This window comes from Protopterus annectens, chromosome 2.part0 (assembly GCF_019279795.1).
Source record: "Protopterus annectens isolate FY-2018-M chromosome 2.part0, PAN1.0, whole genome shotgun sequence".
Classification (NCBI taxonomy): Eukaryota; Metazoa; Chordata; order Ceratodontiformes; family Protopteridae; genus Protopterus; species Protopterus annectens.
Genome location: NC_056728.1, coordinates 505,807,519 through 505,823,292, shown reverse-complemented (window position 1 = coordinate 505,823,292; position 15,774 = coordinate 505,807,519). Strand labels below are relative to the sequence as shown.

At 42.6% G+C, this 15,774-nt stretch overlaps 1 protein-coding gene across 1 annotated transcript in view; it reads right to left on the bottom strand.

Annotated features, from left to right (window-relative positions):
• The window catches only part of HOOK3 (hook microtubule tethering protein 3), a 2,251,851-nt gene that overhangs the window by 2,165,155 nt on the left and 70,922 nt on the right, over positions 1-15,774 (bottom strand). The window lies entirely within an intron of this gene.

The window sequence follows — 15,774 nt, the reverse complement described above, 5'->3', positions numbered from 1 at the left end:
TAGAGGGAGCCTGATGCAGGTGCCAGGGTGGCACTGCTGTCTGACTGCTTAAAAGTGGGTACCAGTGCGGCTGTGGCCAGTCTGGAGCAATTAGGATTGTCCTTGGCCTGTCCTGTTTGATCTTGAGTAGTACTTTCAAGACGAGGGGCAGGTGGGAAAAAGGCATAGATTGAGAGATTTTCCCATGTAAAGGATAGGGCATCCACTTTCCATGCTTGGCTGTGGGGAGTTCTGGTGCAAAATTTGCTCAATTGATGGCTCTGTGGGGAAGCAAAGGGGTCCACCTCTGGTGTCCCCCATCTGTGAATTAGACGCTTGAATTAATTGGGTTCAGTTTCTACTCGTGCGGGTCCATTAGATTTCTGCTCAAGTCGTCTGCCAGTGAATTTTGTTTGCCTGGCAAGAATTGAGCTTGCAGGTGCACCTGGTTGCTCAAGGCTGTGTTCCACAGACCCATGGCTAACCTGCAGAGTGGGTAGGAATGAGTTCCCCCCGCTTGTTTATGTACCACATGACTATGGTGTTGTCTATCTTTATCAAGAGTTGTCCTGGAAGGACAAGGTATTTGAAGGCTGTCAGTGCATTCTGTACAGCTAACATTTCTTTCTGATTGATATGCAGGTGCATTAGTCCTGGGCTCCATTTGCCTTGAATGCATTTGCCTGCCATGTGAGCTCCCCATGCATAGTCTGATGTATCTGTTGTCAGGGTTTGGGCGGCGGGGGGGTTAAGTTTAAGGGAGTCCCTTGTTGTGGTTGCAGGCCTCTGCCCACCAAAGGAACTCTGTCCTTAGGCAAAGAATGATCGGAATCACTGTTTCCAGGTCCTGAGAATGTTGACACCAGAGACTTTTTAAAGTATCACTGAGGTTTCCTTATATGCAGTCGCATATGGAATTAGGATAATGCATGAGGCCATGAACCCCAGAGCTTGCAGTATTTTTCTTGCAGATAGCTGGGCTTAGGTCGCCAGTAGCTTGAAGTAATTTGTCAAATAAACCTGTTTTTCTGGAGTGAGGAATGCCATCTGGGAAGTTGTGTTCAAGCTTGCTCCCAGAAATACAATTTCTTGACTGGGTACCAGATGTGATTTCTTTTCGTTGACGGTATACCCCAGGGAAGTTAGGAGTCTCTCTACAAATGTCAAGTGCTTTAGTAGCAATTTCTGACTGTCCACCTGAAATCAGGCAATCTACCAAGCATGGATAAATATAAATGCTTCTTTTAAGTCTAGGGTGACCAGCCAGGAGTCCTAGGCTAGCACAGGCAGCAGCTGTTGGAGTGTAAGCATTTTGAACTTTGGTACCACCAGGAAGGTGCTGAGAATTGACAGATCCAGGATAGGGCGTCAAGAGTTTTCTTTTCTGGGCACTAGAAAGAGTCTGTAGTAGAAACCCTGTCCCCTTTGCTCTGCTGGAACAGACTGAATAGCCCTGATACTGAGAAGAGAAAAGTACTTGCTTTTGGGCCTCTGCCCACTGGTTTGGGGGAAGGTCTGGCAATCCGCTTGGGGTTGGCAGTGAATGAAAGTACAATCTGTATTCCTGGGATACAATGTTTAAGACCCAATGGTCCTGGGTAATGTATTCCCAGTTTTTTGCATGCAGGGCGAGTTTTCCTCCTGGGGTGAAAGTACTTGGGCATGGCTGGGAAGGATGCAGGAAAAGTTATTGTGAACTTTTTCCATAAGAAGGTGGCTTACCAGTCCCTGTTTTTGAGGTGGGAGCACTCCATTGCTTAGATCTGTACATACCCCGAGACTGTAGTCTTTGTGATCTGCTGTCCCTGGGCTTGGACTGAGAAGGCCTGGGAGGGACTGGATAGGACCAGTTTTTCGAAGGCCAATGCCTACTGAATCTAGATGGCTGTACCTGTAAGAAATCTTTAACAGTTTGCATAGATTTAGCTTTTTCTTACATCTTTTTAAGAACTTCTGCTTTTGTGCCAAACAAACATTCTTGATTTAATGGAGCATCTAGTAATTTTGCTTTGACATGGTCTGGCAAGATTTGTTCGTTCAGCCAAGCATGCCTTCTCAGAACAGACCCAGTGACAGCAGCCCTGCAAGATGCTTCTAAGACATCAAAATCACACTGCAAAGTATGTTTACCAACTTGGTTTGCAGAATGCATTAACTCTTGTAAATCTTTATTTTTTTGTTTAATTACTTCCATAATATGCTGCTGGTACTTCAACATGGGAAACTGGGAATTTAAAGCCCTGATGGCAAGAATCGCAGAGGTATATACCTTCTTACCCCATCTGTCTAAAGCCCTAGAATCCCTGTCCGAAGGGGTAGGGTTTTTGGCTGTAGTAGCCTTAATACCTTTAGGTCCCTGGGAAATGGTCTCTGGATCCGCAGTAGGATTTTTAAAGAGAAATTTGAGAGAGTCAGGTACTCTGTAGTACTCATCAGGCTTTCTAGGAGCTGGGGAGTAAAGTGTCAGGGGTAAGATTTGATTCCATGAAAACACCATCTACAATATCCAGGACAGGGGGTATAGCTAGAGGCCTGTGCTGACACAAGTATAAAAATTCCCCGAGTCTCTTTTTTTTTTTTGAACGAGGGTAGTCCTGGCACTGCCAGCGGAAAGGTTGCACCGAAGTCCTCTGGAGGGGAGGCAGAGGGAATGGAATCATCTGCATCTGAATCCTCATAGGTGGATAAGGGTATGTCCTGGTAATCATAGGGGTCAGAGTCATCAGACTCATGGTCTGTAGAATCAGAAGGAAAATCAATTCTTTGTCTTTTAGAGGGGGAAGGCTGGCTTCCCCTAATTAAAGTAATAAGGTCTTCAGCCATTCTAAGCATTTGTTTCTGAGGCATAGGAGCTTGAGAATGAGCTTTGGTCGTCAGTTTCCTAGACGTAGTGCGAATCTGGGCCTGAAAAATTTGGTAGTTTTAGTCAAAAACAAAAGTAGTCTGTTTAATACAAACATCGGAAGGCCTGAACACACCCTCAGAAGCCGGTGCCTGCACAGCGGCTCCGGACCCATCCAAGGTAGAGACATCTGCAGGTTCCATAGTCAAAGAAGCATCTCGCGGCATACTGGACTCTGAATGGGTCTCAGTAGAGGCCTGTGAATCTGTAGAAGCAGGTATCAGGGGCTGCGAAAGCACCTCACTGAGTACGTGCGGACTGGCAACTAGCTTAACAGAAGAGTTGTCGTCAGTTTTGGACCTATGCGGTCTGTCTCTGTCTTTATCCTTACATTTTTTCAGAAGATCAGTAGTCGGAAGGCTTAATGAAGCCATTTCAGAATATGGAGAATGAGAGCAAAGAATTTAGCGACAAAGATAGCCCGACGACGAACAGTTAGGGCATTGAACAAGGCACAAAACTGACAGTGAGGAACGTCGTGGTATGGGCCTAAACAGGTGATGCAGTAAGAATGAAAATCTCTGATGTATTTGCTTTCAACAGGCAAGACAATTAACTTTTTCTGACATCGGTTAGAGCAAGGAAAAAGGATCCCCAATGGGGTACTTAGCTTTAGAAGACTTCAGGTTTGAAACTCGAAAAACGAATAGCGGCTGACCGGCACTTGCAAAGTGCTTCTCCTTCGGGCTCCCGCGCAACAAGAAAAGCTGATGTGATGGTGTCAGCTGCATGTTTTATACCCCTGACATCATAGAAGAAGCAACAACATCCGACGCAAAAATCCCAAGACTCTGGTATTCGGGCCGACTGAGGGCTACCTGCAGGCAGATAACCCAAGTGTGATGACTGCAACAGTGAAACACAAACATCTGAAAAGTCGCAGGAGGAATAAAATGTCCATGGTACCAGGAGGAACATGTGCATCCAAAAGGAGGAGAGAGAGAAGAACCACCTCAGGCAGGAGGGGAAGGGAATAGGCTACAGCAGAGGGGACAGGAGGGAGGGGGCAAATATTCCAACAGTGACGAGAAGGACATCTACTGTTATGGTAAGATTTTACACACCTGGACTATGTCCTTCTATATCACTGCTGCAGTATTCCTAACATAAGGGAGAGTACAAAAGCTCAACAGGAACACTGGCAGGAGGATGGCACTGAAGAGCCCTTAAGAAACCCATGCAGGATAGCCCTAGGAAAGCCAGCTCTAGCCCTGGAAATAACATCCAACTTATAATGATTAGTGAGGGTATGGATAGAAAACCAAATAGCAGCCTCAAGTATGTACTGGTATCGAGCCCCTTGGAAAAAGCACCAGATGAAGCAACAGCTCTGGCTGAGTGAGCCTTTACTTAAGAAAGCAATCTGCCATGCAAGGATCAAAAAGAAATGGCTTTATAAACCCAGGAACAGATTGTCTGCTTCAAAAAAACTAAACCCAAAGACCCGAGAAGAAAAGAAAAATAGCTGCTCAGATTTGAGAATAACTTCAGTATTATCCAAATATCTGATCTCTCTACCCAAGTCCCAGATGAGAAGAACCTTCACTGGCAGACTGCAGAGAAGGAAAAAAAAAAAAGGAAGGCAAATAAGCATATTGACCACCCTGGGCATAGAAAAGGTTTTGTACAAAGAGACACCCTGTCTCTGTAAAAAAACTAAAAAAGGAGGAACAACCATGAGGGCATGAAGTTCAGAAACCCACTTGGCTGAGGTAAGAGTCAAAAGAAGAACAGTCTTCAAAGTACAATGTTGTAAGGAAGCTGAAGCAGCTGGCTGAAAAGGAGCCAGAGTTCATTTTTCAAGAACAAAACCGAGGTCCCAGGAAGGCACAGTAGGCTTCATGGAAGGCCTAATATGAACATCATCAAGAAACTGGCTGACCTCAAATCCGGAATCCAGAGGAGGAGTTAAGAGCAGATAAGCAGAGATAGCAGGCAGGAGAGTTTTAACTGAAGAAAAGGCCAATCCAGCATGGAGCATATCATACAAATAAGAGAGGACCAAAGGAATCTCGGCACACAGAGGATCCTGATGGCAAAAGACAAACCAGACAGAAAACCTCTTCCATTTGGACAAATGGAATTCCCTGGTAGAGGACTTCCTGCAGGACCCAAAGCATGTCCACAGAAAAAGGATGCCTAATAAAACCCCATCACCCAAAGCATCAGTTAAAGAGTGGACAAGTGAAGATGGATGAGACCCCTTGTCTTGTATGAGAAGGTCCACCCAAAGAGGTAACTTGTGGTGAATGCCCCTGGGAAAGTGAGAAAGAAGGCAGACCCACAGCTGTCTGTGCCAAAAGGGAGTCGCCAACAACATTTTGGGAGAGCCCTGCCTGACCTTATGCAAGACTTTTGGAAGCAGAGGAAGGGGAGAGAAAGCATAAAGAAATATACCCTTGCAATGAAAAGACAGGGCATCCACTTTCCAAAACAGAGAACTTGGGAGTCTGGGACATAAAAAAGGAAGTTGTCTGCTCAGAAGAGAGTCAGAAAGATCTACCTCAAGAATACAGCACCGATGGACAACGTCCAGGAACACATCTCTATGAAGCATCCATTTGTGAGCTGGTGCGCTGGACCTACTCAGTTTCTGCCACTAGACTGTGCTCTGAGGGAATGTAAACAGCCTGAACAGACACTTGATACATGACAGCTAGGTCCTAGACCTGAAGAACTAGCCTGCCACAGAAGGAAGGACCATGCACCCCTTGCTTGTTGACATACCACATCACTGTGGTATTGTCTGTGAAAACGTTGAGGGGCCCAGGATGAAAGAGGGTATGAAAAGCCTGGAGAGCTACAAGCAGAGCCCTCATCTCCTTTATGTTGATGTGGTTTGACCAGTGATGAAGATGCCACAGACCTTAAACCTTGAGAGATGAAGGAAGCTCCCCATCCCCTGTCTGGAGCATCTGTAAAGAGTGCTTGAGTTGGGACTGGAGACTGGAAAGAAGGCCCAAATTGAGACAGAGTTGATGAGTCCATCACTGAAGCTCGAGCTTGAGAAAGGAAAGGAAGGAAACTAAGTCTAAGGGGTGACCATAATGAAATCACACTGGGTACCACTGAAGCTGTCTCATTTGCAGCCTTGCCAGAGGCAGTATAGGAATGGTGAAAGTCATAAACCTGAGGACCCTGAGAAAGTCCCTGGCCGTGACTGAATCCAGAAGTGGAGACTGAAAAAAGCAAATGGAGAGAGGGCCTTGCCTTGGGAGCAGGCAGAGATGCCAGCATGGGGACAGTCTGGATCCTGCAACAAAGGAAAACATGATCATGAGAAGGAGTTAAGACTGACTTTTGAAAGTTTATGGTGGATCCCAGACTCTGCAGCAAGGAAATAGTAAACTGGAGATCCTGAAGCAGAGCCTTGGGGAACAAGGTCTGAATGATCAGATCATCCATATACGGAATATGACCCCCCTCTCATACTGCAAAAAACAATGACAGCAGTGATGCATTTTAGTAAATTCCCCTGGAGCAATACAGCAGCCAAAGGGCAAAGCAGAGAACTAAAAAGGCAATGAAGAAACAAAAACACAAAAAGAAACAGAAAAATTTCCAGAAAATGGGATGGGTGGGGATATGAAAGTAGGCACGCTTGAGATCTAGAGAGGCCAGAAAGGCCCGGGGAAGAAGATGAAATAAAGTTTAAAGAGACAGCATCCTAAAAGCAGGGGAACTTGAGAAAAAGCGTTGAGCTGAGAAAGGTCCAGAACTGGTCTCTAGATGCCCTCCTTCCTGGGAACCAGAAACATTCTGGCCCTTCATGGGTAGGGGACAAAATGTGAATGCTGCCCAGGGTCAAAACAGAACAAAAGTACCTCTGGGGAAAAAAGAAAAAGTTGTTCTTAAGGAGGTTGAGGGATGCCCAGAAAGGGAGGAAGTGATTTCCAAACCATTAAATAACCTTGGCAGATAATGGACAGAATGAAACAGTCCATTGTGATCGGTAACCAATCTGAAAGGAACAGGAGAAGGCAAAGGGACAAGGGAACCTGGCTGAAGAAAAAGGGAAGCAAATTATCAAAAGGAACCAGGCTTATCCTGAAAAGGAAGATTTTTAGAAACAGGGGTTTGTGTAGATTTAGCAGAGGTACACATCTAGAATAGTGTTAACCCTTGGGTGAAGGGTGAGACTGTCTGCAAACAAAAGCAGATATGGAACGGTAATTTCTCTGAAACTTTGGAACAGGAGAAACAAAAATATATTTCAATTCCTGCAAGACTTTGCCCTTATTCTGGAGAGATTTTAAAAGTTTAGCAGCAGCAAAAATGTTTTATATTGTCTAAAGGAACATTCAATAAGTTGGCCTTAATGTCATCAAGGAAAACCTGAAGATGAAGTCAAGAGTAACCCCCCACAACAGAATGAAATGCGGTAGCCCTGAAAGAAGCATCAGCTGCATAATAAGTGTGCTTAGATTGGCAGGGAACTTGAGAGGTAGAACCCAACAAGGAAAAGCCCGAAGCCTTCACCTCAGAATCAGGGAGGTTAGAAATCACCGGAGAAACTAGAGAAAGGAGGTCTAAAACATACCTGATCATATGACTCTGGTAATCAATAACCTTAAGACGGGGTGGCAGCAGTATAGACGTTTTCCCTGCCTCTCCATGACCCTACTATCCTTATCTGAAGGAAGCAACTTGATAGAGGGCAACAGCTTGAAGGGTTTATCAGAGGAAACACTATAGAAGGATCAACAGAAGGGCATTTATACAGAAATTTACAAACAAGGCACCCTGTAAAATCTGTCAGGTTTCTTAGGAATCGGGGGCCGAGAATTAGAGGTTACAGAAGCTGCAGAAAAGATATCCATGAAATGTCAGAACTAGAGGAACAGCATAAGGCTTGAGAGACTCCATCTGAAAGAACTCATAAAACCTCTTCTAGGTACCAACAAATTGAGAACAATGTTGCTTAAAGAACTCCATCATATGGGAAATAGTGTCCCCAAAGGAGAGTTCTTCTAAAGGGGAATTTGGGCAAACAGAATCCTCCTCCTCTGAACCACTGTCCGAAGGGGAAGGGATCTGAGAAAAGTAAGCTAATGATTCTTCCCCCTATCCTGATCAGAGGAATCCTTTTAGGCCTTTAAGGAGGAGTGGAAGACCAGGAAGGGGTAGACACAGAGACCCCCTGAGGGGGCTTTAAAGGCATTAAACCCCCAAGTAAAATCCCTGCAGTTAAGGATCCTTATTGTGAATGATGGGAAGACATGCCTGGTTTTACATTTCTTTTTCTGCATGTCTGCAAGAAAAACACCAGGAGGATCAGACCCCTGTCAACACTCTATGTGCAGTAGAGATTTCCTCTCTTACCAAGATCTGCAGAATGTCCCTCAGAAATAAATAATCAGCCAAGGTTGCCCCTCAACGTCTGCAGCAGACATCTGTAAAGCAAGCCTCTAAGGATGTGTGAAAAATCTGAATCCTACCAGCCTCAGATGGGCTCATGCCACAGGAATCAAAAGCAATGCCCGGATGATCCTCTGAGCTTTCACTAGCCTCAAGAGAGACATCCAGGGGAGGATGGACAGCAGCCATATCAGACCAGAGTTTTTTGGGGCTTTTTCTTGACCAACAGCTGATCCTAGGAACTTGAAGACTCCACCAGAGCGGCCTGAACCAACAGACTAAGACACTGGCTTTCAAAGTAAACATGCAGGTAGAAGAGGTAACTAATAATGGTCTTGCAGACAAAGGCCTGGCGGACAGAAAACCGCATACGGTCATGGTAAGCACCCAAAGGTGCACTGGCCATGATGATCTTTATGGGGAATCTGCCTGCCACAGTGATATTTTCCCTTTCTGGATGATATGAAACCAACACACTAAAATAAAACAGAAAGTTAAGGAAGAATACCAATGAGGCGCTTATCTGAAGAACAGCTCGGTTATCAGCACAGAAGAAAGGTATGGTGTTTGCTCTGGCGGCAAAGAAGTTCTGAAGTGTGTGCATCTGTATGTCGTTTTTATGCCCTACACCCTGTGCAGGAACATACGTTTGACTTATGGAGCGTGTAGATCCTAAAGGGTTTGGTGTACTGCCCGGACATTGAGCTATTCTTGGCAGGAGATTCCCTACATTAGGAATACTGCAACAGTGATGTGAAAGAAAATTTATGGGTAAGAGAGGAATCAGAAGTCTGGATCTGATGAGCTTTGAGACCTGCAATGAGGTCAGATCACGTCAGATTCAGCAGCCCACATGTTTGAATGGTTGAAAACAGACAACACTGGATTGATAAAACTATTCCCAGTGGGCAGACACCTTGGGTATTTCTTTAAAGCCTGCAGACCACTGAGTTGCAGTTCCGACTAGCTGGTTACCCAAAGCTTCTAAGTCCCCCATGGGGAATAATGATTTGCCACAAAAAAGGAACTGGGAACCAAAAGGTTCACTCAGTATCAAAACAGTAATCCAACAAAACTAGTGCACTACATGCTTCTCTGAAACAGACATTCATTATAACACACAAAGCTTTCAAAGAGCAAGTCTTTTAAATATCTTTGTACCAATCTAGTCATTATTCAAAACAGACTGATCTGTTATTTAAAAGCAGACAGGTATCTGACCTTGCACACTACAGCAAGTTTTAAACCGGTTTTAAAGTTAAAACAATTACGTGTGTGACATTTTGGGGGGCTGCTATGTGGTTGGTTGTTATGCTCATGTGTTTCCATTTAAGTGTGCATGTTACTGAGGAAGTTTAAGACAGTGAAATCCATGAAGCACTTAACTGGCATCCCAACTTGCAACCTCAAAAGCTTGCAGGACCAAGTAAAAGATTAAAAATAAGGATAACTGTTAAAGTTGAATCCTGGCCACAGCTAATTTAGCAAAAGTAAAGTCTTCTTTCCAGTGGAAAAACAGATCTTTATTCAATGACAGACAATTGTTCTCGTCAGATTCCAAACTGTAAATTAAGCAACTTAAATAGTATCATCCCAGGGGAGGTAACAGGTCTGCCTAAGTAGAGATGGTTTGCTTGGTGGAAAAATTAAGCCAAATTTGTATAGCCAATGGAAAGGGGCTATACCTGTCGTCTCCATGTTAATGAAGTTAGAAATAAAAGCAGAATTTAATCCGAAAATAAACATTCAGAAACGCTTTCACCCTTAGGCTTTCTCAAGTCCATCTCAAAAGTACACTGCAGTCTTACATATATAATGCAGACTTATTACATCATAATATTAAGATAAACATGTTAAGGACGAGTTTAACCTTTGTTCTATCATGTGATAGCAAATTAAAGTGAAGCATTAACGGAGACAAGGTTATTTAAGAATTTGAATTTAAAAGTTATATTTCTTAATACTCCTCGTAATGGAGCCCATTTTACTTTTTTACCAACTGGTCAGCCTGTTGTTAACACATTCCAGAATGATTGTGAACAAGGGATGTATATATTTTTCAAGGTAAATTTGCCAAGAACAAAATAATTTATTTAAGAAATTATTGCTATAAAAATTTAAGGGCGGCCACGGTGGTGCAGCGGTTAGCGTTGCCGCCTCATAGCAAGAGGTTCTCCAGTTCGATTCTCAGCTGGGGTGCCTTCTGTGCGGTGTCTGCATGTGCTCCCTGTGGTCGCGTGGGTTTCCTCCCACATCCCAAAGACATGCAGTAGGTGGATTGGACACACAAAAATTGGCCCTAGGTGCGAGTGTGTGCGCCTTCTGTGGAAGGTTGGGCGCCGGGCTGGCAACTCAACACTGTAAAACTCCACTGCCAATCATGAGCGGACAGATGATCCGCGGTGGCGACCCCTGACCGGGAAAAGCCGAAAGAAGACGATTGCTATAAAAATTTAAAATAAAATGTTGATTTAATTACAAAACAAATAATGAAGCAATAGTTCTAATGAATAAAACACAACAGAACTTTTATGGTGCATTTACTATCAGATGTGATAGTGTTCAAGAAGTTTAGTTGCACAGATATCTAGAGATAAAAATGTGTTACATGCTTTGCAAATAGAGGACGATAAACAATTAAATCTTGTAATTTTATGTAAAGTTACTTCTCCAGTAATTCCATTCTTACAAGGGCTACCTAAACTATATAAAAGTTTGAATTTTACCTACCACCTCCACCAATAAAACCTAGTGTCTGTAAATAGTTGGATAAACAGAACATTTTTCTTTAATATTTAGAACAGAATTTGAAACCAATGCTAAGTTTTGTGCAAAGTTTTACAGAAGATAGTTGTGATTTTTTAACCATGTTATAAGACTGGCAATATATGGCACACAAGCAGTTGAAATACATAGAAACAGAAAGCTTTTTGGAACAAAGCTGGAGACACATTATTTAAAATGATTTCCAGAAGCATACATAACTTACTTACATTTACTACTAAAAGAAAGGTATTGTAATGGGAAACCCTAATGCTAATATTTTTAATAATGCAGTTCATATGTGAATTTTTATAAATGGTTTGCTGGTATTTTTTGTTTTTTTCGCAGGTAATATTGAAATACTTGACAGGATAACACTGATTTCTTTTAAGTGTTAAAAGGAATTACAGCATATACATTTGGACAAGAAGACAATTGCAACGAAGATATTTATATTAAAATAAAAAATAAAAATGTGCAAGATGTTAGGTATTTCACATAGCAGAAATATGCATCTATTCTATACTTTTAACAGCACTGTACACAGTTTATGCGAGTTAAGCAATGTAACTACAAATTATAGGAATTCTTTATCTCAGTTAAACAATGTCAAATTAATTTCTTGAAAGAGACAGAGATAAAACTATCTTGAAAATTTACGGAAATGGCTTTGCCAATATGGGATAATGTAGCTAAACCTCAACTGTTTGGAGATCTTCCATCCTGGGACTGCACTCCTTTTGGATTTAAACCTCAACTGTTTGTTACACTTGTGTTGCCATCAGAAAAATATCGAAAAATAAGAAATGCAATGACATTGCTGTTTAAATATAAAAGTTGTTTAACACAAAAATATTTCAGATAGCAAAAGTTGATAAAAACAATTGGTTTATACTAGGTTCACTGTCAGTTGTGTAAGATCTTACCATAACGGTAGATCTCCTCTTCACTGTTGCAACTTTCATTACAATAAGGGTCCCCTGCCAAGGGTGGCTTGATGTCCAGCTAGTACACAAAAGCCTCTAGGTTGCTTTAAGGTAAGCCACATATCGCATACATGCTCCTTGCATAGCACAGGGCATAAAGATGACATCCATACATACCATCCTCAGAACTGAGAGCCCCAGAAGGAACACCAGTCCAAGGAGAAGAGAGGTAATCAGTACATCCAGAAGAGAAAAGGATCAGGGGGAGGAGGGAAGGAGTAAATACTGCAACAGTGAAGAGAAGGGCATCTACAGTTATGGTAAGATTTTACACAACTGTACTATGTCCTTCCATTTCACTATTGCAATATTCATTACAATAAGTAGAGTGCCAAAGCTGAGGAAGAAGAGAGGGAGGAGGAAGGACCAGCAGAGCTCTCTAAGAAGCCATGAAGGATGGCCCTAGCAAAACCAGTTCTAGCTCTGGAAATTCCATCCAACTTGTAGTGCTTGGTAAATGTATGCACATCAGCCCAGGTAGCTAGCAAAAGAATGAAGTTAGTATCCAAACCCTTGAAAAAAGCACCAGAAGAAGCCACAGCTCTAGTAGAATGAGCCTTAACAGAATAAGGAAGGCCATTACCATGAAAGGAATAACAAATACAAAATGGATTTAGAAATCCAAGAAGAAATAGTTTGCTTGAATAAAGTCAATCCTAAGGGCCTAGGACAGTGATGGTGAACCTTTTGGGCTTGGCATGTCAGAAATTCAGAAAATGCCTATCTTGACACTGCTGGCACGACACCTGCCCCAAACAAAAAAGAGAAACAAGTTTTTACATATTCATTTATTTAAAAAAAAAGCAGTCTAACTATGTGTGCTGCTACGTATTATAAAAGAAAAAAAAAATCAGTGACTTACAACAGAGAAAACAATATGCGCTCTGATAAAATACTGCACCAAAAAATTACCCTACTTTTAATAGTAGTTTTGAAATGAACTGAAAAAATCAATTAATAACAACATTTTTGTTGCTGAGTTTCAATAGACAAGTGCAGGGTCACATATTTCTTTTATTATTGTTCATTTGGTTTCTTTGGTAGCTGAGGTGTTGGTGAACGTTGGTGTGTCACCCAAAACGTCATGGTGTGTCACCTTTGACACACGTGTCATATTTTCTCCATCACTGACCTAGGAAGAAAAGAAAGTTGATCAGATTTAAGAAAAGTCTTAATCTTATCCAAATAAAATCTGTGTTGTCTATGTACATCCAGTGTGTGCAGCACCTTCTCACTGGCAGATTGTGAAGAAGGAAAAAATTGGACAAATGAACAGACTGATTAAGGGACAAGTCATTCACCACCTTAGACATAAAAGGAGGATTAATACGAAGGGACACCCTGTCCTTATGCAATAACAAAAAAGGAGGAAACGCCACAGTGGCAGGAAGCTCAGACACCATTCTGGCAGAAATAAGGGATAACAAAAATACAGCAAGGTGCAAGGAAGCTGAACCTGCCGGGTCAAAATTAGTCTGGGTAACATTTTCTACAACAAAATTAAGATCCCAGGGAGGAGGGAGGACAGGCTTCCTGGGAGGCCTAACATGAAGGACACCTTTAAAGAATTGTAATCTAGAAGCTAAAAGGAGGTGACAAAGGCAGACAAAACAAAAATAGCTGATAAGTAGACCTTATTAGAAGATGTAGATGAAAAGGGAGCCCTGGATTGACAGTCAACTGCTGAATCACCACTGAAGTTCCTGCTCAAGACATGGAAGAAGAGGAACTAAAAAATTTAAGGGGATTAGAATGTTAAAGCCAAAATGACTTTATAAACCACTGAAGTTTTCTCATATGAAGTTTGGCAAAAGGAAACACAGAAGTGGTGGAAGCCATGAACCCCAAAACTCTCAGAAAGTACAGTTGTGTACACTTACCATAAATGTAGATGTTAGAGTGTATTCACTGTTGCAGTCATTACATTTGGGTAATCTGCTGGCAGGTTACCATCAGTTGGCCTGATTAACAAGGTCTTGGGTCTGGCGTCGGTTGCTGTCCCTTCTTCCATGACGCCAGGTCATCAGGGGTATAAAAAATGCAGCCGACACCATTACATCAGTTTTTCTTGCCCCAGATGTCAGGTGCCCCCCAAATGGGGAGCAAATAAAATTAAAAACACAAAAAATATACATCCTACCAAAAGCAAATACTCCAAAAGGGCTTTTAAGCATAGTAAAAGACAGTAAAGGTATAGCCAGAGAAAAATAGGGGGTTGGAGGGAGGGTAACCAGGACTGCAACAGTGAATACACTCAAACATCTACATTTATGGTAAGTGTACACAACTGTACTATGTTCTTTGTGTTTCACTGTTGCAGTCATTACATTTTGGTAGATTCCCAAAGCTATAAGGCCCTGCAAGACGGCAGTGGCAAAGCCAGCTGTGGATTTAGAGAAAAGTGGTAAATGGTAATGTTTTGGTGAAAGTATGAACTGAACTCCAGGTAGCAGCTTCTAGAATATCCCTGGTAGGAACACCTCTGAGAAAGGCTGTTTAAGTAGATGCAGCCCTGGTGGAATGGGATCTGATCCCCTGGGGGATAGTTTTTCCATGGTGCTTATAGCAGAAACGAATACAATGGCTTACCCATTTGGAAATGGTTTGCTTTGAAACAGCCTTTCCCTCTGCCCCTGCAGCAAATGCTACCAGCAGTTCAGATTTTCTTTGTGATTTAGTCTTGTTTAAGTAAAGTTGTCGGTGTACATCCAATGAATGCAGAATCCACTCCCCCTTGTTCTGTGGATTGGGAAAGAAAGTTGGCAAATGCATGGTCTGATAAAGAGCCACACTGGATACCACCTTGGGCATGACGGATGGGTTGGTCCTGAGAGATGCCCTGTCCGCATGAAAATGATGAAAAGCTCCAGTGCCATAACAGCCTGTAATTTGGAAATCCTTCTAGCTGAAGTGACTGCTAAAAGGAAAGCTGTTGTCCAGGAGAGGAATTTTAAGTCTACAGTAGCAGCTGGCTCGAAAGGAGGGAGAGTGAGTTTCTCCAATATAAAATTAAGGTCCAAGGCAGGGGTTGGTGGAATTAAGTTTTTGCCCCCTCTGAGATTCTGCTTTAGCAGAGGATGAGAGAAGAGGGGAGGTTCTGTGTTGTAATGATCTGAAATGGCTGAGGCATGGATTTTTATGGAAGAAAAGGACAGGCCCTTGTGAAGCATCTCAGTTAAGTATTGCAAAATCTGAGGAATGTTGGGCACTGCTGTGCTTATCCCTTAAGATAGATTCCAGGCAAATAATTTTTTCCATTTGTCAGCATAAGATTTTCTAGTACTAGGTCTTCTCGCCTCCAAAATGACATCCATCACAGATTTGCTGAGGGATGCTAAGGGTAAATTCAGGTGATTAGCCACGCTGCAAGATTCAAAGTTTGGAGCTGAGGGTGCAGAGTTTGGTTGTTATGCTGAGACAGTAAGGAAGGTGTCTGAGGCAGGTGCAACAGTGAAATGTGTGACACACTGCACAGGAGTGGGTACCAGTGCTGGCGAGGCCAGTCTGTAGTAATCAAAATCATTTTTGGTTTGTCCTGTTTTACTTTTAGTAGAACTTTGGACAGCAGAGGCAGAGGGGGAAAGGCATAGACTGATAGATTTTTCCAGCTGAAGGACAGAGCATCCAATTTCCAGGCTTTTTGTGATGAGTTCTTGTGCAAAATTTGTCCAACTGATAGATCTTTTTGCCTCACTCAGGAACCATGTCTGGGCTTCCCCATTTGCGTGTCCAAATGTTGAAAATCTGTAGTTCCAGCTTCCATCCGTGTGGGTCCATGAGATTTCT